At 42.8% G+C, this 26,028-nt stretch overlaps 1 long non-coding RNA gene across 1 annotated transcript in view; it reads left to right on the top strand.

Moving 5' to 3' along the window:
- The window catches only part of LOC133276700 (uncharacterized), a 45,938-nt gene extending 21,538 nt beyond the window's left edge, over window positions 1-24,400 (top strand). Inside the window, exon 2 of the long non-coding RNA XR_009745969.1 lies at window positions 22,623-24,400. This is a non-coding gene — a long non-coding RNA (uncharacterized LOC133276700). The remainder of the gene's footprint in view (window positions 1-22,622) is intronic.
- Window positions 24,401-26,028: the final 1,628 nt, after the last annotated feature.

Here is a 26,028-nt window from a genome sequence, read left to right as displayed (position 1 = left end):
GGTCTGTGAGGGGCTGGGTGGGATCTCCCTCAATCCAGAACCCTTCCAAATGTGCTTCAGTTTCACTGTCGTGCCACATGCACAGGAAGACATCTCACAGCCTTTCCTGGAGGCGGAGATGTTATAACCTAACTCCCATAATGAATGGGCTTCTCTGGCCACTTAGCTAGCATAAGTGAGTTGCAATTATATGATGATCCTTCTTAGAGTGATTTCTGCCTGGCAATAGAAAAGTATTTCATGGACTTCAGGGCAAAACTCATTCTGTGCAAGGGTGTAATATAAGGTCTATGTACTGCTTAATTTTCACTCATGCTTTCTAAATAACACTTAAGGAGCAATTCAGACACTCTGGCCTGGCCTTTTGACTTTCACTGACTAATTTAGGGTCAGCCTATTAAATGGGAGTTTTTAAGGTCATTGCAAAGTACAGGGAAGGTCTGAGAAAAGAAGCCAGCTCTTGTCAGTTCCTAAGCCCCAAGACCTTAGGTACTCTTATACAGATTCACTTCCTGTGCCAAAACAGCTTCTAAAAAGTTTTTCAGACCTCTTTTTTTTTCAAAAACACTTCTACAGATTTCAGGAGGTTCTTAATACCTTGTTAGCATCTTTGCAAATCAATCTCTGATGACTTTCCCCCTGGTTATATATTCCACAGCTGCTGCCTGGGGAAGGCAAACAGCAGGAATCTGCTTATCTTTGGGCTCCCTTTACTCTTGCAAGGTGCACTTCATTCACACTGAGAATGTAATTAACAACCTTCTGGCTCCTCCATGCAAGCACACCTTCTAACTGATCCTCACCAGAAACAACAGGGTGCTCTCCCTAACAAAAAATTCATTTGCATTTAATTGTGCTGTATTAGGTGTTATTGAAGGTGGCACTAGAAAGGGTAAAATAGCTCTGTACTGGTTCAGGAAGATCGTGGCAGTTCAGTTGGGTTTAATGAAGTAGACTGTACTACCTGGATGTTTCCAAACGTGTAGGCAGTGCCCCTTGTAAGAGGGAAGTTGGCTGGTTTTCAGTTTCAGTGTAACCAGGATGTTCTAAACTTTTACATTTGCAGGGACTTGCTCCATTTACCTTACTCTAATTCCAGGTGGGTAATTTTTCCAGCCTATCTCTTATTTTCCTAAGCAAACATTCCTGTGTAATTCTATTGGAAATGGTCTTCATGTTAACTTACAGCTGATCTTCAGTAGCAATGTAAGCTACAAAGTAAGGTTTTCTTTAAAGCAGTTTCCCTCTTACCTTCCCTTAATGATCAGTGATCCTCCTTTTGGAGTCTTATCCCAAGGCTGCTAAATCAATGAGTCTTCCTGTTGATGTCATTGGTCTTTTTCCTCCTTGGCTAATGACTCAAGCCATTTAGTGCTTAAAACCCTATGAAATCAATGTGTTTGTATCAGCCAGTTATCCTTATTTATCTGCTTATTTCAGCATCAAAGACCTAGAGAGCCCAAGTCATCCAGAAGCAGCATCCATTGGGCTCCTGGCATCTGTCTGCCCCATGACAGATGAGAAGTCCCTCGCCACTGTTCCCTCTCCAGAGACTCATCAGAAGCTGAGCTTCTATATAGCCACAGGTTCAGTTATTGACCTTTGATGTCATTCACACACTGTACGGTGTATGTGTGGAACAAGGAGAAGCAGGAGTGCACCTAAGGGTGTGTGAGCACTGAATGAATGCAGCTATAGACGTAGGGCAAGTTTGCAGGACCTACTACTTTCTGCTCTTTCTCAAATAGTACTTGTTATGTATTATTCCCCATCCTCAACAATAAATAAAATAGCAAACAACTCAGTAGTTCCACTGAGTATTGCTGTTGCAAGAATAATTTAAAAAAAATAATCAGAAGGGTTGGGATACAAAAAAAAGTCTGCATTTTTAATAATGTGAATATGAATAAGAACTCAGGAACAGAGCAGACTTGTATTAGGTATATTCATGCAGGAAAGCTCAGTGAGTAAGTGAAACAGAAAATATTTTCCAATGTGAAACAAAGAAGAATTCTTCCACTTTTTCTTTTTACTGAAGCCCGTGATCAAGTGCATGACTGAGTATTACCCTGTACATGAGCTTTTAAATCTCTTTGTACCAGCTGCAGGGTAACCAGGAGTTCGTCAGTTAGAAATGTGTTACCCCTTTGCTTCTTTATGAGCTGTGGTAGCTCAACAAAGGAGTCAGGAACAAATTCTATAGCTTCCTTCACACAATGTAAGTAGAAGCTTTCTTCCAGCCAGTTCTGGCCTGACATTTACTTCAAGAAAGTGCTTATCTCTGGGAGCATATCAGGAAGGAAACTGTAAAAATATGTTTGAGGATCTTGTAAAGTTAAAAGCAGGTGACAAAGAATAAGCTTTCGCTGATCTTTCAGTGCATTCCAGAAACTCACCCTGTTGACCAGATATGTCTTGCCTATACCAGAAAGAGAGAATAGTCCTGACTTTTATCTTTGAATTTATGGGTTTATTTTCCCTGCAACTTTCCTGCCCCTGCACTTTTCTGTAAGGTTCAGAGAGACAACTTGGGCATGTATTTCAAGAGAAGAAAATAAAATCCATCTAGGTCTTTCTTAAGAAATGCCTGTTGACCTCCAGTTGGCCCAGACATATGTGCACAGAGGAAGCAGGGCTTTATAGTGTAAGACATCAAATCAATAGAGAGCCTGTTTCAGAATTAGCAAACAAAGATTTAACTCATAGAAACGTCAGTTCTTGAGGAATTTGTAGAAAGCAAATGGGAATTATTAGCTTTAATGAGAACAGAAACTACTGTTTTAATTACAGTCTTTGCATGCCATAGTCCCCTGTACATGCTTACGTCTGTATACTTCACATTCTTGCTCACTTACCTTATTCTTTGTGTGGAAGGATAATGACACACATAATAACAGCGTGTTGAGGTAGCAATGTGTGAAAGATGAAAATCTGCGGTCTACTAACCACTCTGTGGCATGTAGCTAGAAAACTGTGAGTCAGACAGCAGTGAGTCTGAATACAGCAGACCCGGGGGAGCTGGGAGATGTGCACTGTACCTGTTGGACTGACTCCTTACCCTCTGGTAATCACCTTACCTCGAAGAGCAGCCCAGATCTAACATTGGAGGGAGAGGTTCTGGACAGCTTGTAAAGAGGCTGATGGTGAGATGAGAAAAAAATGACCCAAGCCACTTAGGTGTCCACTTTAGGGTGACTGAATTGCTCTCTAGGCCTTCTCTGCTCTGCACTGACTTCAGTGAGAACTTACATACCTACAGGTTGAGTCAGCTACTTAAACATAGCACCAAATGCAACTCATGCAAGATGCTCTAGGTTATCTCACACAGCTTCCCCCTGCCACTCCAGAGGGACATAGGCTTCCCATGGGTCATAGCTGCCCATCCTGCATGGGTGGGTGGCTCAGAAAACACATAGCTCAGCAGATGAGCAGCTCTGGTTGCTCTAGAAGCATGTAGTCAAGCCACTGCCTCATGCTTTTGTTCGTATGCAGAAGTTGTAAATTTGGATGTCCTAAGTTTGAAAAGATTTAGATGAATTCTCTTCATGACCCATCCCTGACAGTGTTCAAGGCCAAGCTGGATGGGGCTTTGAACAACCTGGTTTAGTGGAAGGTGTCCCTGACCATGGCAGGGGACTTGGAACTGGATGATCTTTAAGGTCCCTTCCAACCCAAACCATTCTGTGGTTCTATGATTCTATGAATTCCATATTTCATTGCAATAAACCATGTCCAGCTCAGCCTGCTTTTGTAGTTTTGTAGCTAGGGAAGTGCCAGAGCACTGTTAACTAATGAGGAGTTTTCATTTCAGTGCCTACTGTGTACTACTCTAACCTGCTAGATTGGGTTTCCTGAGGTCTCAATACAAAACCAAATGCAGGTGCTACACCGATTTCTGGCATGACTGCTGAGCTTTGTTGATAATGGGTTTTACTCATTTTATAGAGTAGAATGGATGCGACATGATATTTTACAGAGACTTAGAGACAAATCCCTGCCCCAAGAAGCTTAAATGGCATAAGGAGTTTAAAATGGATTAATTTCTACTGCTTGTGGGAATCTTAAGGTATATAGCTTTTGCTTCTCTATTCATTTTCTACCGAACTAACCCTTATCTTTCTGGGAGAGCTGACACATAATGCACTACAAGTTCCCGGAGAGCAGAAGCTAGTTGCAGCTGCATTGCCGAAATCCGGTAAGCTGTCTTTTAAACACAAGCCAGGTGGTAGAAGGCTGTGGGAAAGGAAGTAAAGCAAAAACTGAGTCTTTAGTGGAAAACAATCCGGAAACTGACTGGAAAAGAACTGCAGATGAGATCCCTCACATGCTCATGCAGGCTACAGTGCAATCCTCTGTAGTGTCTGCAACCTCCGTTTCTTACAGCATAACCTGTGCAGAGCCACAGGAGGAAAGTGCTCTTTATTGACCTGAACAGCTACAGAAGGCCTCAGCATGCAACATGTTACTCTGGTACTTCTGGGCAGCAGTCAGCTATACTCTATAAATAGACCTGCTCGTCAAAGCCACGAGAAGGTGCATTGTGGAGGTACATGGAGGAAAGCTTTGGCCAGCAGCAGCCAGTCACTGAACCGTTGCTCAGATTTGCCAAAGTGGCAAAACGTAATTAAAATGTGAATTTTCAACTTTGTCATAGCCACCAATCAGATCTATATTTAAATAAATGATGCAAGCAATATGGAACTGTACCTTAGAGCAACTGCCTTTCCTCTCTCCTCTCCCTCTTAAAGCAAAAGTAGCCAAGAACAGCTCAAAGGAAGCATTACAAAACATTTCCTAATCGAGTATTCAACTGTCTTTAAAAGTTAATTTTATTAATACCTATTTTAAGCACTTGCTGTTCAGGACCTCAAGATTTAATCCCACAGAATTCTTATTTAAGGTGAACTGAAACCTTTCCTGCTTCAATGGAAATAGAAGGCAAGTGTTGGAAGACCAGCAAACCCCACAAGCATCTGGCAGCACTCTCCAGGGCTGGAAACTTCCCAGAGTCATCCTCACCTTCACAATAACCTTGAGAGAAGTTTGCAAGCCGATGACAACTGTACTTTCAGAATAGCTCGTATGGAGAAACATACCTGTCACCAAAGCCCAAGACAACCATGACCTAAGCTGTAGGACACCCGCACTGGGACTGCAAGCACACACCCAATTACCTTGTGTGTAAGTTATCATAAGAAAATAATACGTAGACAAAAGCAATCTCATAATAAGCTTCTTTATTTCAGAAATTATTCTGAAAAAAAATCTTTTATCTAGCCTGGATTTTAGGGGAAAAAGTCTTTTTTTGTCTCTCCCTAAACTCTCACCCTCTAAGCAAAATTGTCATGATATTTTTCAGCATCTTCCGTCAACAACATAGAGAAAACAAGATGCACCTTCATCTACCTGCACAACAAAGTAATGGCCCTAGAAGTGGAGTACTGCATACCAAATACCCACATAAAATTGCTCATAATCAATCCCCTGAAGTCATTAACATTTTGAATAATTAATAAATTCAAGAAAATTACAATCTGTTCAAGGACAATCCATGAAAAAAGCCTAAGCCTGCCAGACAAGTTATTCATTGTAAATTATTGCTCTGTTGATGTAGTTGCATCACATAAAATGAGGCACTCAGCCCTTGAAGAACCAAATGTTTTTCTACCCTTTCTAATGGGTGGCAAACAGAGGAAATGAAGCACACAGAGAGAAATAACAGAGAAGAAAACTCGCAGTGACAGGAGTTTATCCTCAACATCTCTGTCATTTCATACATGGGGAGTGCTGAGATTCCTTCTAAGTAGAATAATGAAAAAATGATAAGGTAACATGGGAGCAAGGGGGATGCTGAGGCCAGAATGAGTGTCAGTATGAATTTTCATTAGGCACAGCTGGAAGGTCTGAGAATGTGTTGTGTAACTAAGTCTATTAAAATTAAACAGTGTGATAACTGCTGACAGAGCAATGGAGCTGCTTATGCCAAAGGCAGCTGGTGTACAACAGTGTACATCCCCACATGGACCAGTGAACATCAGAGGTCATCAGAAGTATTTCTTTAAAGGATCTTCAGAGACTGAAAAAATGGGCAATGTTGAAAATTACCACTAGGTTTACAAACTGCTGCCAAATCCTTTGTGGTATACAAATGATAGACCTTAATGAAATGTGGCATTTTCTTCTGCAATATACTATCAAAAATATCTGGTATAATAAAGGTAATATCAGAGAAGCTTTCATCCTCCCAGTCTTCTGTTAATAAAACACAGACACTAATCAGATGTTGCCTTTTAAGTGCAAATCAGAGCTGAGGTTCACATTCTTAAGGGTATTTTTACAGCATTTTGTCCCACTGTCAGATACGAAATGTGTGCAGGATGTAAATGAGTAACTCAAGATACTTCTTCCTGCGATAATTTCAGTGTGTTTCTATTATTCAGACCAGATTCCAGACATCCCTAGCTGTCCTCCCTGTACTGGCTTTATGTATCAGAAATGTAGGTGTTTGCAGAGGGGATTAATGTGTTAGGGGTGGCCAAAGAGTTTCTCCTCTCTTCACTGTCAGGTGAAGCTACAGCTCTGGAAAGGTCGTATGGCTTCTACTGCTGAGACAGGGGCGGATGGGGTTGAGAGGTGTTGGGTTAGTTGCTGCCCCTACTGCTTCCATCTCCTCAGTGGCAGCAAACCCACCTCTCAAAGGCTTTTCCACCTGTTCTAGCTCCCCTCCCATGTGAGGTTTATCCATAGGCTTATCCACCCTTCTCCTGGCCCATGCTCACTCCTACTTCGTGTCTGAGCTGCTGAGGAGCCTTCAGTGACCTGTGCTGTTTGACTGGCCCGCAAAGCGGAGTTGGAAGAGGTCCTTGGGACTCCACTTCTGCTTCCAAATCTTTGAAAAATATACATTAACATCTACTTTTTATTCTACAAGCATAAGACATCACTTTTTCATGGGACTTTACCCTGACTAATAAGATTTTACCTGAAGTAATTTCTCCAGAAGAGCATCAAATGCATTAAAACCAAGAAAGAAAGATCCCTGGCTTCTTTCCCATCGAATATTATTAGTAAATCCTTTTATACAAATTTGCATGATTGTAAGACAAAGGGTTGAGTCTTCCAAAGGAAAAGAGCTCTGTGAGGGCTATGCCTCCAAGCGAAGGGAAACTGAAGTCACAACTCAGTGATCTTCATTCCCAATAGCCCTGTCTGCACAGAGTGGACCAGAGGATTTACTGCTCTTGGCTACATCATGGCTCCCTCCTTGCTTGTGTAACCAGATTTCTTTCCAAAAGTAACTGTTGGGCACAGAGGGGATGGTGCACAGGATGCCACCATACAGGCCACAGGTTGCCCATACCTGCAGCTCAGCACCTCACTGCAGGAGGAATACAGCCAGTGTACCAGTCCTATATTTGTAAGCACCAGCCATATAAGATAGTGCACAGAGACAAAGCTGTACTTCAGAAGTTACCAAATAAGAGGCTCTAAAGAGCTCCGGTGACCCGGGTATGCAGTGAGTAGAAGCGGGCAGCACCTGAATATACCACAAACCCAGTGGCACTTTAGTGGGGGTACTGGTTAGTAAGTTAATTATCTTACTATCTACAAACAGGAAACCTCTTTACCTCACAGTATTCTCTATGTGAGCAACTTCCCTCGGCCCCTGTCACCATAACGTAGTAGCTGCCTCCATGATCCAGACACAGCCCACTGTTGTTGCTGGAGGAAAACAAACCTAAGCCCTTCCTGTCTGTACATCTCACTGAAAGGGATTTTCCACTCTCCACTCACCCAACCATTCAACACTGACATGATAAACTGATATATACAGGTAACCTCGAGGTGTCACATGTTCAGGTGTCTTCTCACATAGACATTTTTGAGGATTTTAAATTATAAGGAAGCCATTTACCAGGCTGTGATAGAGGAGGCATTGGTCTGCTGAAACGAAGCAAACAATCAGGGTAAGAAACGTTTTGTTCTGCTGTACTTCTCTTTCCATACATTGCCAGGAGACTGTAACGAGCAATGAGTCATAAGTAGAGTTCCACTGGAATGAAAAGGGGCAGAAATAGACCAAAAAGTACACTACGCTTTCAAGATCCCCATGTGCCATGAATATACAGATCTTCATTAATTAGAGCTTGGAGGTAAATTATTGTGATTATTGCAAATTAATGCTGGGAACCAATCCAACAGGGTTATCCAATAGATGTCACTGAAATGCTGAGGCACCATGTGCTTTTCCCAACAATGCCACAGGGACACTCATCTCCTTCCATGGCTCCCCAGTATGTACATGCTCCTGGTGAGGCATTTAACATAATGCCTCCAGCAGCTTTAGGGCCTTAAGACATAGAATGAGGTGAAGCAATTCTTAGGTTTATTCCAAATGTAGCAGATCTTCAGAGCCTTAGAAATAGTCTTTTGATGCATAGAAACAGAGGACTCAGACAAAATGCTAGGAAAAGAGTTGTCTAATAATTATGGAAAAAAAACTGACAGAAGGGTTTCTGCTGCAGTAAAATATCCTCTCTTTGCAGTTACACCCATGTAGTTCTTGAATGGACAAAATCCTGTCTCTAGGGGATAACAGCAACTACAAAGGCCCACCAGAGGCTTTTCTAATTTCCTTTTATCATTAACACTGATACTATCCAGATGGGAATGCTGTAGCTGCCTGAGTAACACTAAATGGCATATTACTCACTACTTCTCATAGTGCTTGGAGGTAAGCCTCAAGCCTGGTATTCGAGAACTCCAGGTTAACTGAAAGCATGAGCACCTGGCGTTTTTATTTGTGTTATCGTAGCACCAAAAGGCCAGCGAACCAGGATGCCAGAGACTGCAGAAATAAGCAGACTGTCCCTTTTCCGTATCTTTTCTTCCTGCAAGAAATAAAAGGTCCTGGGGTCATTGCATGAAGGTCATGTCCTGTCCACAAGTCCAGGATTACAGAGGAGGATGGGAAGCCCTGCTGGACAGCTGCTGGCTTCTCAAGACTAGGATGTTAAAGCAGATCCTCCTGGTCTGGAAAGAGGCATTCTTACTGCACAGTTCATGTGAAAGTGTCACACTGATGCCTGAGAGCTGGTCACATCTATGAGTTCTTTCAACCAATGTGAGAGGAGACAGAAGACTGGTTCTTTCCTCTTCCCTCTGGCCTACATTCTTTATGTGAACTCTTTTAGTAGCAAGTTTTAATCTGCTCACGAGAGTTTCCCTGTTGCAGAGAAACTTGGCCTCTGGTTATCACCTGATCTAAAAGAGATGTACAAGACTTCCAGCCTACCTTATGATGCCATATGCATGTATTTTTGTTCAGGTACATCACTGACAGGACAGTTAAGTATCTTGAGTTTTCTGCAACATGTCTTCCAAGTATGCTCATCACCCTGCAAGGCACCCTTCTGTTCCAAGTGCCTGCAAGAGCTTCCCAGACCAAATCTGTCAATGTCAGATTCCCTGGCTGCTTATATGGCAATCTACTTTGTTTCAATAGGACCCAGGCCCACTTATCTATCTTCACCCACTCTTACCCATCTTTTGTACCCACGAGTGCAGATTCTTTCATATCTCCTCCTTTACCTATGTTTCTATCAATCAGGACCCTGCCCCTTCTCATCCCAACTGCAAGTCCTCAGTCCATCATCCCCTCCACATCCTGCCTGGCATCCTGAACCAGCAGTACAAACACAGGCTTCAAGGAGTGTGCGTGAGGCAGCAGCAGCCACAATGGCAGCTCAGAGCTCTAGCTGCACCCTTCTGCCAGCAGATGGAGGTGCCTGTTTCACCTATCCCAAAAAGCCCCTCCACAGTAAAGCTGGAGGAGGTTGTGGCTGCCACTTCCCATTCAAACGTCTCATACAACAGTTGAGCAAGGTCTGGTCGAGTGTGATAGTTGGAAGAGCCACCAGCACGTGGTCTGTATTTCCTGGCCTGCAAGGAACATCTGGATGTGATCTGAGAAGAACCTCTGCTTTTAACCCTGTGTAGTGATTGCTCCCACCTATGAAGGGGCAGGCAGAGAAATCCCATTCCGCAGTTGATCTGCTGGTCACCAGCACAAGCAACCTGATGTCTTCGTAACAGATGGACACTGTCAAAACACAGCAAATTTCATGGAGCTTTGCAGATCTCCAGGGAATTAACAAAATGACAATGAAAGCCATGCCAGCTCTGACCCATGTGCTGGGTTTGGCAGGCTGCTGACTGTGAGCACCTGGTGGGATCACTTCCACATCTGGGGGTCGGTCCTCTGAGCAGGATGAAGCCTGACATCAATCCCATGTGACTGATACAGCAGCAGAGCTGTGTAACCTGCAGCTCGCATCTCACTTGGGCTGCCAACACCCTCGCTGTGAGAGCAGAGCTTGATCCAGATGCCACACTATGTCTAGGAATGCTCTTCAGACATCCTAAATAGGGATCTTTGGCATCTGAATTTCCAGCTGAGACACTGTTTGGAGACACAACTGAATAAAACTGGTAACAGGTAGCAAAGAAAAGCCAATTCTCACAAAGTCAGACAAGAATTCACATTTTTGTCTGTTCAGCTCTGTACCATTGGCCCTCACCTCCCCATGCCAGTTGGTTGACCCAAGAGGCCTTCTCCTCCTCGTAGGTTTCTCAGCAGCACATCCTGACTGCAGGTATGAGAGACCTGCAGGATGAAAGGCTTCAAAACCTCTCTTGAAGACAAAGAGGGAGGAGATCAAGTGCTTGTTTCCCTCCCTAGTCCTGCATTGTAAGCTCAGATAGGTCACTTACAGAGGCTGACAGAGTGTATTTCTTCAGTGCTTCTACTTTTTAAAATGCTGTACCTTTTCTTTTTAATCTGTCTTTGCTTTCTAGTCTGAATTTTATCTTCTTTTTGGTCTTTTCATACACTTTACCTATAAGACTGATGATTTTGGGGAAGGTTCAATCCCAAACTTTCACGGAACTATCTAGAAACTGATTAAAACCTGGAAAGAGCTGGTTAACAAGCTAGTTAAACAGCACACTCCAAAAGTCAGCCGTTTGATGTTACATAGGAAATGCAGGTTCTCTCGAACCGTTCTTGGTTCATCATTTCAACCCATTTGACCCTAAGTTTATCATTATTTTAGTGTCATTAGGGAAAGAAAATTATGACTACAACATGTTGTGCTGTTGGCGTGATCCAGACACCCACTTGTAGCTCCATTGTGCTAACTCTTGGTGTTTCTAATAGTTTGGTTACAGTCATGGATTACGATAGCATGTACGCACTGCACAGCAATCAGCATTATAATAAATTTAAGTCTTCAACCACACTATTCCAAGTGTTCATTAATCAGTATTACCATCAAGTTATTTTTTTAATGTGCTCTTATTCTTCTGGCAGCAAGTGCAGTTTACTTGCATATGGAGGGAAAGATATACCACTTTCATCTAATAGGAAAGCAAGCAAATTACCTCCATCACCGTAACAGCCAAACAGCCAATTTGGCTTGCACCCTTGTGTAGGACTGTGATGAAGGAATACTTACTATAGCTATTAAATACATACCTAAACACATGATGCAAAACAGGGAGTGATAGAAATATCACACGGAGTCATTCTGGGGCCTCCAACACAAGAGGGATGTGGACCTACTTGAGCAAGTCCAGAGGAGGCCATGAAGAAGATCAGGGAGCTGAGGCATCTCTCATATGAAGGCAGGCTGAAAGAGTTGGAGTTGTTCAGCCTGGAGGAGAGAAAGCTTCGGGGAGATGTTAGAGCAGCTTCCCATGCCTAAAGTGGGGGCTACAAAAAATCTGGTAAGAGACTTTTTACAAGGACATGTAGTGACAGACAAGGGGGAAAGGCTTTAAACTGACAGGAGGAGAGGTTTAGATTAGACATTAGGAAGAAATTATTTACTATGAGGGTGGTGAGGCACTGGCACAGGGTGCTCAGAGAAGCTGTGGCTGCCCCATCCCTGGCAGTGTTCAGCGCCAGGTTGGCACTTTCTTGCTTGCTGATGTCTGCAAGCAGATTCAGGCACTCAGCGTAAATGGAAAGTAAGTTTAAGGCTGCTGTAGTTTCCATCTGCATTGAAAAAGTGCTGGAGAATCTGTAAAGCTTAAGATTTTCTGGGGTTTAATGCAAACAGGTTTTCCCAGAAGAAATAACAGAAGATTATTGAATCTAGGACCGAACCCCTTGCCAACTCTCATATTCTTTTTCTGAGCTGGAGGGATGCTATAAGTACTTTATAGTGGAAAATATATTAGGTATTGAGAAATCTGCCTCCTGTTCCCAGCATTCCATTCACTTACATGTGAACTTTCGGAAATCACATCTGACATTAAAATTCAGCGTGAAGTAGAGATCAGACAGAAAGCACAGCTGAATCTGTTTAAATTTCTCAGAGAAAATCAAGCAAAAAAGGAGGTAATATAAAAGACTTAGACAGCCCTAATAAAGGCATCTGAAAAGCACAGTTTAAATAAACAAATAAATACAGGAAGTTTTCAGTATACAATTCCATCCCACTCATCCCATTATAAACAACTTTCAATTTAATGCATCAAAATGCTTGTAACAGCCCCAACATTGCCTTTAATTCCCATGTACAGAAGATAAATTACACTCTTTTCAGGCAGCTGCTCTTTTACTTCATATTTTGCTTCCAAAGAAATTGTTAACATCTTTCAGATAGGCATACGCTCAGTACTGTTATAATGTTATTATTTGAAACAGATTACAGAAGTAGGTTTGTCAGATACAAAATCTTGGCCTCCTAATATCTTTATTGGTCTAGGAGAAAACGGTGTGGTTTATCAATGGCAGCTGTTTATCCAGAGTTTTTCTGCAGAAAAGAAATAATGCAGCTATATTGCTACCTCTGTGGCAATATACAGTATTATTTTCATGGAGATATTGAAGTAAAAGTGCTGTTCTTTTCTTTATCATTTACTGTATCTCCATTATCAAGTCAAGTCCCAGCTATATTAAGGACCTCGGTGCGCTGGATCACAACCATGCAATATTATCTGTCTCTCATGTATTAAACCCACCCGTTCTGTATTTTTCCTTTTCAGAATGAGTATTGGAAGAACAGAAAATGAGGATGCATTCAGTATCTCTGCTGAAAGGGAGATGTATAAAAAAGCAGCTATCCCATTCAGTAGATTTTGTTTTGAAGGGATAAAGAGGAGTTTGAATCAAAGGTATTTCTAGATTTCTTTGTTACCGCTCTATTTAGGCAGAGGCAATAGCTTCTAGTAGCTTTTAGTTAACATTGCAAAAGCTTCTGGTTTGTTTTGAATTATTCACTTGACAGTAGCGTTTACTACCATACCCTGATGACCAAAAGGAATACATTTTAAGCACTTCAAGAAAATGTATTTTATTTCCTAATAATCACTGAAAGGTGATGGCCAGATTTTACCAGGCTGCATTCATTTCAAAGTCAAGTCTGTAGGGAAAAGACTACTTCAGGCCATTTTTATAGTCCTTTTGTATGAATATAGCAGTCCCCAACAGAAATTACAACAGATTTAGGAAAAATAATGAAAAACATTGTATATAGACACTGATGTTCTCTTCAGTCTGCTAAATCACGCTTGTCCTGCCGCAAGTTAAGTACACACTCACCCAGGCAATAAACAGTAATTGTGATAGCAATGTCAGCTACTCAGCAGAGTGTGAGAAGTTGATGTTTCAGCCTGAGAACTCTTATCATTCACTCTATGAGAACAGGCAATTTGCAAAATAAAACAATTCAAGAGATTTCACCAAGCAAATTAGAGGAAATAATGATATACGCATAAACATTTGGGGCAAAAAAAGAAAGGCTAAATCTATTATATATATATGCAATGTATTGCTGGTATTCTTTCTATTGCCTGGGATATAAAGTAGTTTGAATTACAAGATATTGAGGATATCATTAAACTTCCTTCCACAACAGAAGTTGCTGTACCTCAGCTCATTCATCTGTTGTTGTATTATCATTTAGGAATTCCAACACAAATATTTACCCATAAGGAAACGTTGGAAGCAAAATATGACTTGTGCACAAAATGCTTCAATTTAAAATAGAAACAGTCCTAGTATGCTTCAATTAAAAATAGAAATGGGAATAAAAACAAGGTTAAATGCAACTTCTAACACTCTAAGGATGCCAGCAGATAAAACAAAGAAATATAAAGTAGGGAGACAAAAACACATATGGAGTTAACAGTGCTCTGTAAAACCTCAGCAGAGTGCTGAGACACACGTTTTTAAGACAGTTAAGCCTGAGTATGGATATCAGTGTCAGCGTCGTGTGAAACTAGGGCTGAAGTTCTCACGCATGGGAGGACCTTCAGCGAGCCCTGCAGGGGATGGATGGGGACACAGCTCAGGTGTGTAGGATGGGAAACGGCAGCTCCTTTACACTGCCTTTGCCATGAGCTGCTCCCAGGCAGACTGTGGGCATCAGGATTCATCCTCGGGGCTGGTGGCATGGGTGCTCCTGGGTCCAGCCAGCTATGTGAGTGATGGTTGTGCCGAGCCTTGTGCAACTGTAATTACAGCTGAGTTGCTTGCTTTCCACACTGGGCGATGCTATCATGCCTGTAACTTTGAATTGGAAGAGAAGAAGCAGCATAGGGGCTACAGGGAGCTGGGAGTGGACTCAATGTTTTCTGCAGTGCAACAGCTCTGGCTTTCATCAGAGCCCACACTTGTGGTAACCTGCTCTGGATATTGTACTGCTTTGCTGGCAATGACACTAGGGAAAATCAAAACATCATGCACGATGTATCAGTCCACTTGCATTGCTGGATGTAAATCACATCCAATTAGCGGTGAATCGGGCTGCTTATTCAAGAGCAAGCTCTCTCCAAGACACCAGAACAGCACCTGAACTGGTCACTTACCCACTGAATGGGCATCTCCACGCTGCCTGGCAAGAGGCAGCACTGGGGTGCAGCCCTGTCCCCCTGCACCGGAGCAAGGGGCCACAGGCAGCCTGGGAAGCAGCTCCTTCAGTGCAGGGTCAGGATGTGTGCATGCAGACATCACTTCTTCTGACCGGGGCAGACTCATTCATATTGCTCAGACTGGAAACCTCCTGACACTTGAATCTATGTATGCTACAGTGTCATACACCACCTATAAAAGCTTAAGGTGTTTTAAATGAACTATGCATGAAAGCACGTGAACGCATGTGCATAATACAGCTAGTTTAACTTTCCTGCAGAGAGAATTCTTCCTTTGTACTGGATAAGAAGAAGCTGCCAGCCTTGGGCAGCCTTTTTTTCTTCCTTATACCACATTAAAACATTGCTATTCAGATTGAATTTTAGTGTGAATCATATGATTACATTGATGCTTCAGAATTCCTTTTGGCATTAATGGTATTTATGAAAGCAACCAGAAGAATATATTCAAATTTAAAATGCAATAATACTTTACCTTCCGGCTATTTTCAAATTTTTGTTTTATTTCTACTAAAGGAAAACAGTCTGAAGAGATGTACATGAAAAAGTATCACAGACCCACCACCCTGAAGGAGATTCACATAAAGTATCTCTCTGTCATAAATGCACAGTTTTGCATATAAGTTTTGTTGTTGTTATGGAATTAATCTCTATTTTATTAAGAGCATTCTGAGCTCACACAACTACTCAGTGGCTGGCTAGAAGTGATATACAGAGACACTGAGAACTTGTTTGGAAGAGGCTGGATAGGAAGAACACACATGATTCATACAAAATGTACTGGGCATTGCGTTTCTGCAAAAGGTAACTGCTCACAAACCTGAGGAGAGCAAGCTGCAAGGATCTCATGTTCTCTGTCACAGAGAGCCTGCGCTGGCTCAGCATCTGTGGCATGATTTCATTGTGGTGCCCTAGCTGAGAGCGCTTCAGTTTAACTTGGAAGATGCGACAGCCTGGGCTTCAGCACAGGTAGTGGGGAGATCCTCAAGAATAATGCTGGATATTTCCTCTGGCACCTCTGTCGTGGCAGGAAAAGGTGAGTGTTGGAGGCAGCAATACCAGCCCCTGGTTTTGGTGAATTACAATCATCAGGACCTTTCATAGAAATGGCTGTTTAGTCAGAAGATCAAAGCAAAGTGCTTAACTCCAGATACTGAGTGCAGCTGTGGACAATGCAGGGTTTCTCAGAGCTGCTAAGCACACACAGATTCTGCTGAAGCTAAAAAGTGGCCGTGACAGGAGCCAAATGGAAGAACTCGCTTTCAAAAAACCAGGTTTGCTTTCCTTGGCAGCTTCAGGAGCAGTTGGGAACAAGTTGTAAACCCTTAGCTGCTCTGAAGCTCTCATGGCTGTGTTGTGCAGAACAACAACATCAAGCTTAACAACAACAACAACATAGCTTAACAACAACAACAACATAGCTTAAATGGGTATGAATTTCCTGCAGCAAAGCATCCATAACAATGCTTAATACATGGCTATAAAATTACAAACCATGTGTTTTACATCAATAGCACTTACTACCAAATTACTCTTTATTCATTAAATCAATAGTTTTCAAACTTCATTTTCACCTAGGACCAGAGTCTTTGCTGCAGCATTATTATGGAACTAATAATAGTATTACTATGATTATAGTCCAAAAATATCATAATCTGTATTACTTTATTGACATCTTCATGATTCCTGGATGCCTTTTCCCACCTCACCCACACACCTCTTTTATTCCTGTCTTCCTTCAACCCTCTGCTGCCCCATCTTAAAATTTCAGAAACTCTTCCCTATGGGGTAGCTAGTACCACCTACAAAACATTTCTTATCATGTCTTGAACATCTCACTCCTTTCCCAGGAAGGGTTTGGACTTGTGACCCCATAGGGACACTGTTGCCTCTTTCCAACCTTAGAAGGATTTCTGGTACCACATGAAACTCCTAGGGCATGGTCGCTGATGTCTTTGGCTGAGGCCCTGCGTGCTCTCAGTGAAGGGCAGCAAGCTCAGCATACTGCAGTGCCAAAGACCAGTTTCAGTCCCTTGTTAAAAGAAGCCTGGATGTGGGCTCCCACCAAATGGCTTTAGGGCATCTAGAATAAAACAATAATTGTACACGTGAGCCATGTCACAACCCCTCCCATGAGCAGCACATGCAAACAACCCAGGGAACGGAGCGGCACAGTGCTTGCACTGTTTTCCTTAAGCATGTTTGCTTAAACTTCAGGGAGTGGCTGGTTGTGACTGAAAGCATTGACAGATCAAACCTTCCCGAGAAACTTCTCTCTCAAACAACTTCATCCTGGAAACCCCACTACACCAATGTAGCTGCCAACAGGGCAGAGACATACTTGCTTATCAGCATTTTTAAATGCTTCCAATGCAGTTTACACAGGCCTTTCCCATCAGCTTCGAGCTTCAGGCTTCATCAGATTTAAGGGAGAGCAAAGCACAAGCACAAAGGACAAAGAACAAGCGAATGTAGCTGTCACCACAGTTCCTGTTTTCTGGCACAGGAAGGTGGCTGGCTGAAGGCTGGAGCTGCTGAGCCTGGGCTGAGCAGTCCCCAGAACTGCCCTACCACCTTCACTGTCAGCCCCATGCTGTGCTTAGTGAGGGGAAGGCACCAGGCAGCAGTAGAGTTGCTTTACTCTTGTCTTCAGGGAGACCAGGTCTGTTTTACAAGTGACAAGTTTTACAGGTGACAAGTTTTGGACCAGCAATGGGGTACCACAACCTCACCGCAGACTCAAAGGCCATGGGGTTTGCAAAGGGCTGTTGTGTTGGCCATGGGCAGCAAGACCTTGGCTTCAGGCAGGGCTCCAGGCAAGGGTGCAGTGCAGGGAAAAGGAGTCTGAAAACACAGAGCAAAGGGAATTCCCTTGCACCACGGTGAGAACTGTTTTCAGCTGCTAAGATGAGAAATTATTAGCAATAACCAGCATTGAGCTATGGCATTCTAACTATTTACTCTCGTTACTGAAATGTATGTGAGGTGCATGTATCACTCTCAAAAGGCGCTGCACCTCCATAGGAAGCATTGATTTATATTTAAAAAACATAATTGTAAACACAGATGTTCAATCACAAATAATTATATTTCCAGAAGGTCAGCATATTTATTGTCTGTCAGTTACTCGGTCGAAAATTATGATGCTTGCTTCATTTCTTTGAAGCTGTTAAAAAGTATCTTTTCCATCCAGTTTCTCAGGTTGTTGCACACAATAGTTGAAAGGCCATGACCCATAACAGTCAAAGGTTAATCTGATTTTCAGATCCATCAGCTGGAGCAAGGAGAAGCTCGTGCAGATTGCCTATTGTTGTGGCAAGTTCCCGCGGCTGCCTCTGCCACGGAAGCAGAGATGTTCAGGCAGTCCTGATTGCACTTTTCCCCACCAGCCTGCTCCAGAGCTGAACCGACTGCTCCCTGATGCATCCTGTTCAGGCTGATTTCAGGGCTCCAGTCTATTCTTTTTTAGGACTTCTGAAGAAGCCACAGTTTCTGCTATCTCAGAAGACCTTTACATCAGCGCGATGGGTGTGCTGCAACACAACTGAAACAGGCTCCATTCCCAACCACTGAAGCTCCTCAGTGTCACCATACATAGGATAGCTGTAACTAGCATAATGCTAAAGCTCTCTTACGTGTCTGCCCCTTGGCTGGCAGCACTGTAGTACTGAATGAAGTCCTGGATTTAATTGCTAATTCAGTTCAAATTGGGAGAAATGGAGCAGATATAACTGTCACATTTTTGTGCTTTGGACAATCTATTTTAGAAAGAAGCATGAAAAAATATCATTTTACTACATTATTATTATTAGTAGTAGTGATAGTATCATTATTATCATTATAAGGAGGAAGTTCTTTACTGTAAGGGTGGTGAGGCACTGGAATGGGTTGCCCAGGGAAGTTGTGAATGCTCCATCCCTGGCGGTGTTCAAGACCAGGTTGGACAGAGCCTTGGGTGTCATGGTTTAGTGTGAGGTGTCCCTGCCCATGGCAGGGGGGGTTGGAACTGGATGATCTCAAGTTCCTCTCCAATCCGAACTATTCTATGATTCTATGATTATCACTGTTATCATCATTATTATTCTTACGTTCACCCTGCAGAAGACTGTTAAGAGCTATAACTACTAGTCCATAAAATAGAAACTAAAAACCAAAGACAAATGAAGCCAAAACCCCTTCATTAAATAAAACAAGGTGAGGAAGAATCCATTTAAATAAAGCTGTCATGAGCATTAATAAAAGAGAGAGATCAAGTTATAAAACAAGTGGTTGAGGGGGGAAACTATGCGCTTATCTAAGCTAAAAATTGTTTAGGTCCCACAATACTGACTGGTCTTTGCAGAAAATGCAGCAGAACTGTAACAAAAGAGCTTTGAAGGGCACTGTAGAAGAAAGGACAAAATTTACAGTATCTTATTACACAACTAAACCAGGAGAGCTCTTTTTTTCACTCTTAACACAACTTAGCAAATATTTACATACACACTTTTACCTTTTCCTAAGACTTTTGGAAGTGCCAACTAATTCTAAATACTTGCTTTTGTCTTACTTATTTGTCTTTCTTTGGCTATCGACAAGAGTCTGCATATTAGTTGTAGCAATCTGAATGACAGCATATTAATATCAGAATGTCACGTGTTTGGGAAAGCAAATAGCCAGGCTAACTATGAAGGGCCCAGGCACCTCATGAGCAATGCTGAAAAGAAACAGAATGAAGGGGGAAGCAGCTTTCCTGCTTACAGAAGATGCCGGGATTATGATTTCTGAAAGTATAAATGTATATGTATATATAACATATAATTTATAATATATAATATACATTATATAATATATATTATATATTTTATCTATATAATATAATATAATATATATAGTATATATGATTTCTGAGGTAAACTCAGCCTGAAGTCTAGGAGTGCTGGGGTTTTGACAACTTGCTCAAAAACCCCACTTCCTTCCTCAGAACGGCTGGCTGAGAACAACTGCTATGTAAGGCAGCTGGGATTTTGTACACACAGGCTGACATTCTAAACCTTGAAGTTCTGTCAGAACTGCTCATTTAATTAATAGTTAAGTAAATAAATCAATAAAAGTAAATTAAAAAAAATAAGAAAAAAGGCAGCACTGCCTCAGTTTGAGCAGGTCTGATGGTTAAGGCTCACCCGTGCTGCAGGAAAGACCCTGGCCAATACACAGTTGAAAGCCGGTGCCTGGCTCTCCTGAGCTGCAGGAAACCTTGTGCAGCAGGAGCCACAGCCCAGATGTAGGGGAAGGATCCTTCTTCATGTCTGCCATGTGCTCCTGAGCTGCTGTCAGCAGATGAAGCCCTTTGCCCACCCATCCCGCTTGCTCTTGAAACAGCCCCATTTAAGGAGTGTCTGCAGAGAAGGCAGCTAGCAGGTTACTCAGAAATTCCCCACCGCTTGGCATATACAAATCACTTCCCTGCGTGCTTAACCCACTCTTAACTCAGGCACAAGACAAGCCCATTATTCTGAAATACGAATTCCAAAATGCCGAGGCAGTTGAAACATACGTGCCTGTGCTCAGCCAAGCTGTTATTGCTGTCCCATAACTCCAAGCACCTACAAATACCCACATGTCCTTTTATCTGCTCATTTTCCCATGGTCTCTGCATTGCAACCTATTTGATTACTTTCAGGGGGTTTTGCTGAGACTGCTAGAAAAATTGTTGCCATCACTGAGGTTTTGAAGCATCTCACATCCTCATCAGGGCAAGATGTTCTTTCACAGGAGCCAGGGCAAAGGAATCCCAGAGAGGATATAATCATTCTGCTCCACCTCCCCTATGAAAAGCTGCCAATGGGAGCACATAAACAAGCTAATCCCTATTCCATCCCATTATTAGCAGATTTAGCTACAGGCATTAAAAAGGAACAGATAATGGAAAGTAAGTAGAGGCTGTAGAAGCAAAATTGTGATGACTGTGATGATTATGATGATGATGATGACGCTTATAGTGAAATCAGAAGTTTATTTTCAGGATACTTGCAGATAGGTTTTTGTAGAAAAAGTAATTCTGTGTATTTTAGCAAACATGAAATTCCTACAGGCTTATGGACAGCTTACATTCAAGTATCTATTTATTTGTATTTATATAGATTGCAAGCAGTTATAAGATTATGTGACATCTCTTATTGGGATTGCCAGTCAATTAAGATCCCTTAGGGCCTTTCTCCTGCCTAGGTACCTAATTCAAGGCTGCTCACGCAGCTCAGGATGTTGCAGTTACTAGTCCTCCACTGTGAGCCGGAATACGAACCCACTTTTCTGCCATGAATGCTTTCCCCACTCCGCTATGCAGCATGTTTTTGAGGGAGGACAGGGTGGTGGCAGTGCTCCATTTTCTCCTTAGTACTTATGGGAAAGGGCAGAAAGGATGAGTCTGCACAAGCAGGAGGAAGAGGCTCTGCTGGAGAATGGGACACCTGGGTTCCAGCCCCTGCTTTGTTAAAGCCCATCCTGCTTCAGTACAATACTTGTGCTCTGAAAATACCTTCTAGATTAAGTCCTGCTGGTGATAGGAATCTCTAGCTCTCAGATCCATAAAAGCATAGGGTTTTAGCCACTCAGCATGACCAAGAGCGAAGGTAGTTAGGTAGTTTTCCATGTGCACTGAATTTGGGAGAGGTAGACAACTTCTGGCTGCAATTCCTACCTGCCACCCCAGACCCATGTCCATGTGTCATATCAGCATGAAACCCGTGCATGCAACAGTTTTATCCCTAGTTTCACCGTAGTCTAAAAGAAACCTTGGATGTCTGCTTGCTCCTCCCATGCCCTCAGCCCCCCTCTGACATAGGCAATGCTCAGAGGAAGACCTGCAGATGAAAGGCACTGTGCCATGAAAGGTGGATCCAGCTGTAAGTCCCTACAGCCTGTCAAAGCAAAAATACTTCCAGGTTTTTGTCACCTTGTGGTTAGGACAGCAAGGGAAAAAGAACAATTTGCCCTAAATTTTGTGCTTGAGAATGAAATACATGGAAATTTGTCACTGATACCATTTTGTGGATTTCGCTTTTGGGGCCTGCAGCCTTCAGTGAAACTACCTGGCTCTGTGGGGGACTGAATTGGACCATCACACTAACCATGTCCTACTAGAGATACTCTCTCTGAACTTCAGTCCTAGAAATGTCCCAAAAGGAAATCCACGTGTGAAATTAATGTTGACTAGAGGATGGTGCAGTAGAAATCAGGTATAGCAGAAGAAACAAATCCCTCCAAGTATTGCTGGTATTTATTTATTTTTAAATGCACTTGGTGCTCCTGCTTGCAAACTGGTGCAAAGAGCACCCATGGCTCTGCTTTTGTCAGCTCTGATAAGCCTAGAAATGCTGGGGGCTGCTGCAGGAGCAGATGGGAGATGCAGGAAGTAGGCTTGAAGTTTTCATAAGTGGCATTTTGTCTTCCACATCACTATGATGCCTTAGGCACTGTGCTTCTGAAGGGCTTTCCTCCAGAGATAAAGAGCTTCTTCATGCTTATTAAACATTGCACAGTACTTCTGAAGAGGTAAGAATATCTCCATTGATCACCACATGACACCGTGATCTTCCTAAGCAGAATCATGTGAAAAAAGTAAGACTCCAACTGGTTTTTTGGGGGGGAGTACTAGGGAAAATCAACCAATTCTTCCTTCAGAACTGTTCTTTCCCCTGCAGATACAGCCTCATCCCCATAATGTCAGACACCTATTCTGACACACTTTCTAAACCCACTTGGCAGCGGAGTTCACACCTGTGGATATTCAGCACATCTGAGACAATACGACAGAGAAGTTCAGGCCTGCAGAAATAGCACATTCCTCTCACATTAGACCTACTTCTTCTATCACAAAAGTTTTTGGGAATTCTCCCATTGCTTTTATTCAGAGCACGGAAAGAACAGGAAACAAACCTTCAAGCAAGCAAGCAAGGTAAGGTACATACAAGCTACAAGAAAGTAAGAGTTCTGTAGAAATAAATTCCATATCTCTATGAGGCAGAGCTCCAAGTATTTCCATGTTCTGCAAAAGAAGCAAAAAAAGGGCCTGCAACAGAAATAATTTTTATGGTCAGGAAATGTGTATACATATTGAGCCAATGTACTTCCACAGGATATGCTTCCAGCTGCACCGTATAATATAACCTCTGCTCAAGTACTCAAGAGCCAGAACCAGTCTTCACAGCAAACTTTTTCTTTATTTCAAGGGGAATTTTTTTACAGTTCTGTAAAAAGCAGCTATAAAGGCAAAAATAGGACACAAGGAAATGGAATGAAATTGCATCACGGAAAGTTCAGATTGGACATTAGGGAAAGTTCTTCAAGGAGAGGATGGTCAGTCACTGAAGAGGATCCTCATGGAAGTGGTCACGACACCAAGCCTGTCAGAGTTCAAGGATCATCTGGACAATGCTCTTGGTCATATGTTTTAGCTTTAGGTACTCCTGCCAGGAGCAGAGAGTTGGACTTCCTGGTCTTTATGAGTCCCTTCCAACTTCAGGTATTATATGGTTCTATATATATACAGAACCTACAGAGAGGTTATGATAGGCATAAGCTTTTTGGTGACTTTAAGGATTTGTTTCTTTTTGCCCAGGTTGTTGGGGATAAGTTGACAGCTGGAGGGCAGGGCTGCCACTTGGGGGGATCTCAGGAAGCTGGAGAAATTGGCTTAAAGGAACCTCCTGATGTTCGCCAAGAACATATGCTGAGTCCTGCAATTGGAATGGAGTAAACCCACACTGAGGGCTTACCGTTGAGACAGAGACTTTGCAGGAAAGGGCCTGAGGGTCCTGGGAGACAACAAAGTGAATATGCACCACCAGTGTGCCTTTGCAGCGATGACGGGTAACTACATATCAGGGTGTATTAGCAATAGTCAAGGAAGGTGACCGTACCTCTCTAAATGGCACTTGTGATTGATAGTACTGTGTTCAGTCTGGGGCTTCCCAGACAACCTACTGGGTGAACCCGGTACTAGGCCACCAGGGTTGTCACAAGAACATTCTGAAAGAAATGGATTTGTTCAGCTTTTAGAAGTCAAGGTAAAGGGGAAAAAACTCCATTGCTGTTTTCAGCTACCTATGAAGAGGGTATAGAGAGGAAAGAGGAATTCTTCTTGGAGGTAAATGGTGATGTGAGGCAACAGACACAAACTGCAACAACAGAAATCCCAAATAGATAACTATGAAAAAACCCACAACTCACGGGTGGGTGTTTGAAGACTGGAATTGGTGCCCAGGGAGGTTGCAGTATCTTCATCCTTAGAAATATTGAAAACTTGACTGAACAAGATTCAATGCAATATAACTTCAAATTTGGCCCTGCTTTGACAAAGAAGATGGAGCACATGCTTCAGAAGTCATCTCCAATCAGAATTATTTTATCATTGTATAAAAGTTTAGAGTATTCTCCATGTAAATCTGTTTTAAACATGAATAAAATGCTCTTGAATTTACTGAATGCTGAATATGATGCATAGCAAGGTGGCATAACATAATTCAGATGCTTCAAAGAGCTCATGTGAATGTGTTTCAGGCCCACACACAGCTTCTCTAGCTGCACAACATGGTTAGCAATTCAGAGAGAAAAGTATGTCTCAAAAAAGTTTACATTTTATAAAAATCCAACCTGTCACCTTTCCTTTGCATTAGTCATGAGGTTGCAGAAGTCAACAGAGTCAATTTTCAAATACTGGCACGGAGAATTCAGCCTCCACATTTTATTTGAAGGCAATACCTAAACATTCAGAGGTCTACCCTCCACTGAAGAAAAGTTTGGCCTAGACCAGATGGATTGCAGGCTAGGAGATTTGAGGAACTTGCCTGACCGTTACTTCCTTTGAGAAGTGAGTCTTCACCTTTGACTCAAAAGTGAATAACACAATCCTCTTTCCCAGAGAGAACTGAAATCAAAGCATATATACCATTCACAGAACCCCAGAATGGTTTGGACTGGAAGGGACTTTACAGATCATTTCGTTCCAACCCTCCTGCCATGGGCAGGGACACCTTCCACTAGACCAGGTTGCTCCAAGCTCCATCCAGTCTGGGCTTGAACACTGCCAGGGATGGGGCAGCCACAACTTCTCTGGGCAACTTGTCCCAGGGCCTCACCACACTCATAGTGAAGAATTGCTTCCTCAAATCTAATCTAAGAATAATCTACCCTCTGTCAGTTTAAAGCCACTACCCCTTGTCCTGTCACTACATGCTCCTCTCCAGACTTCTTGTAGGCCCCCTTCAGGCACTGAAAGGCTGCTATAAGGTCTCTCCAGTCTTCTCCAGGCTGAACAAGCCCAACTTTCTCAGCCTGTCTTCATAGGAGAGGTGCTCCAGCCCCCTGATCATCTTTGTGGCCCTTCTCTGGACCTGCTCAAGCAGATCCATGTCTCTCTTGTGTTGAACGCAGGACTGCAGGTAGGGTCTCATGAGAGCAGAGCAGAGGGGCAGGATCACCTCCTTCTACCTGCTGGTCACGCTTCTTTTGATGCGGCCCAGGATACAGTTGGCTTTCTGGGCTGCAAGCGCACACTGCCAGCTGATGTTGAACTTCTCGTTAACCAGCACCCCCAAGTCCTTCTCCTTAGGGCTGCTCTCAACCAGTTCTCTGCCCAACCTGTAGCTGTGCCTGGGATTGCCTCAACCCAGGTGAAGGACCTTGCACTTGGCCTTGTTGAACTTCATTAGGTATGCAAGGGCCCACCTCTCAAGCCTGTCAAGGTCCCTCTGGATGGCATCCTTTTCCTCCTGTGTGTCAACTGCACCACACAGCATGGTGTCATTGGCAAACTCAATCCCGCTGTCCATGTCACCAACAAAGATGTTACACAGTGACCCCTGAGAAACACCACTTGTCACCGGTCTACACTTTCGACATCAAGCCATTGACCTCAACTCTTTGAGTGTGACCATCCAGCCAATTCCTTATCCAATGAGTGGTCCATACATCAAATTCATGTCTCTCTAGTTTAGAGACTAGGATGCTGTGCGGGGCTGCCAAATGCCTTGCACAAGTCTAAGTAGATGATGTCAGTCTCTCTTCTTTTATCCACCAATGCTGTAACCCTGTCACAGAAGGCCACCA

This window comes from Pezoporus flaviventris, unplaced genomic scaffold (genome assembly GCF_033815535.1).
Source record: "Pezoporus flaviventris isolate CSIRO_AGI_PZ_B2104156 unplaced genomic scaffold, CSIRO_AGI_Pfla_v1 ptg000045l, whole genome shotgun sequence".
Taxonomy (NCBI): domain Eukaryota; kingdom Metazoa; phylum Chordata; class Aves; order Psittaciformes; family Psittacidae; genus Pezoporus; species Pezoporus flaviventris.
This window is presented reverse-complemented; position numbering and strand designations above follow the sequence as displayed.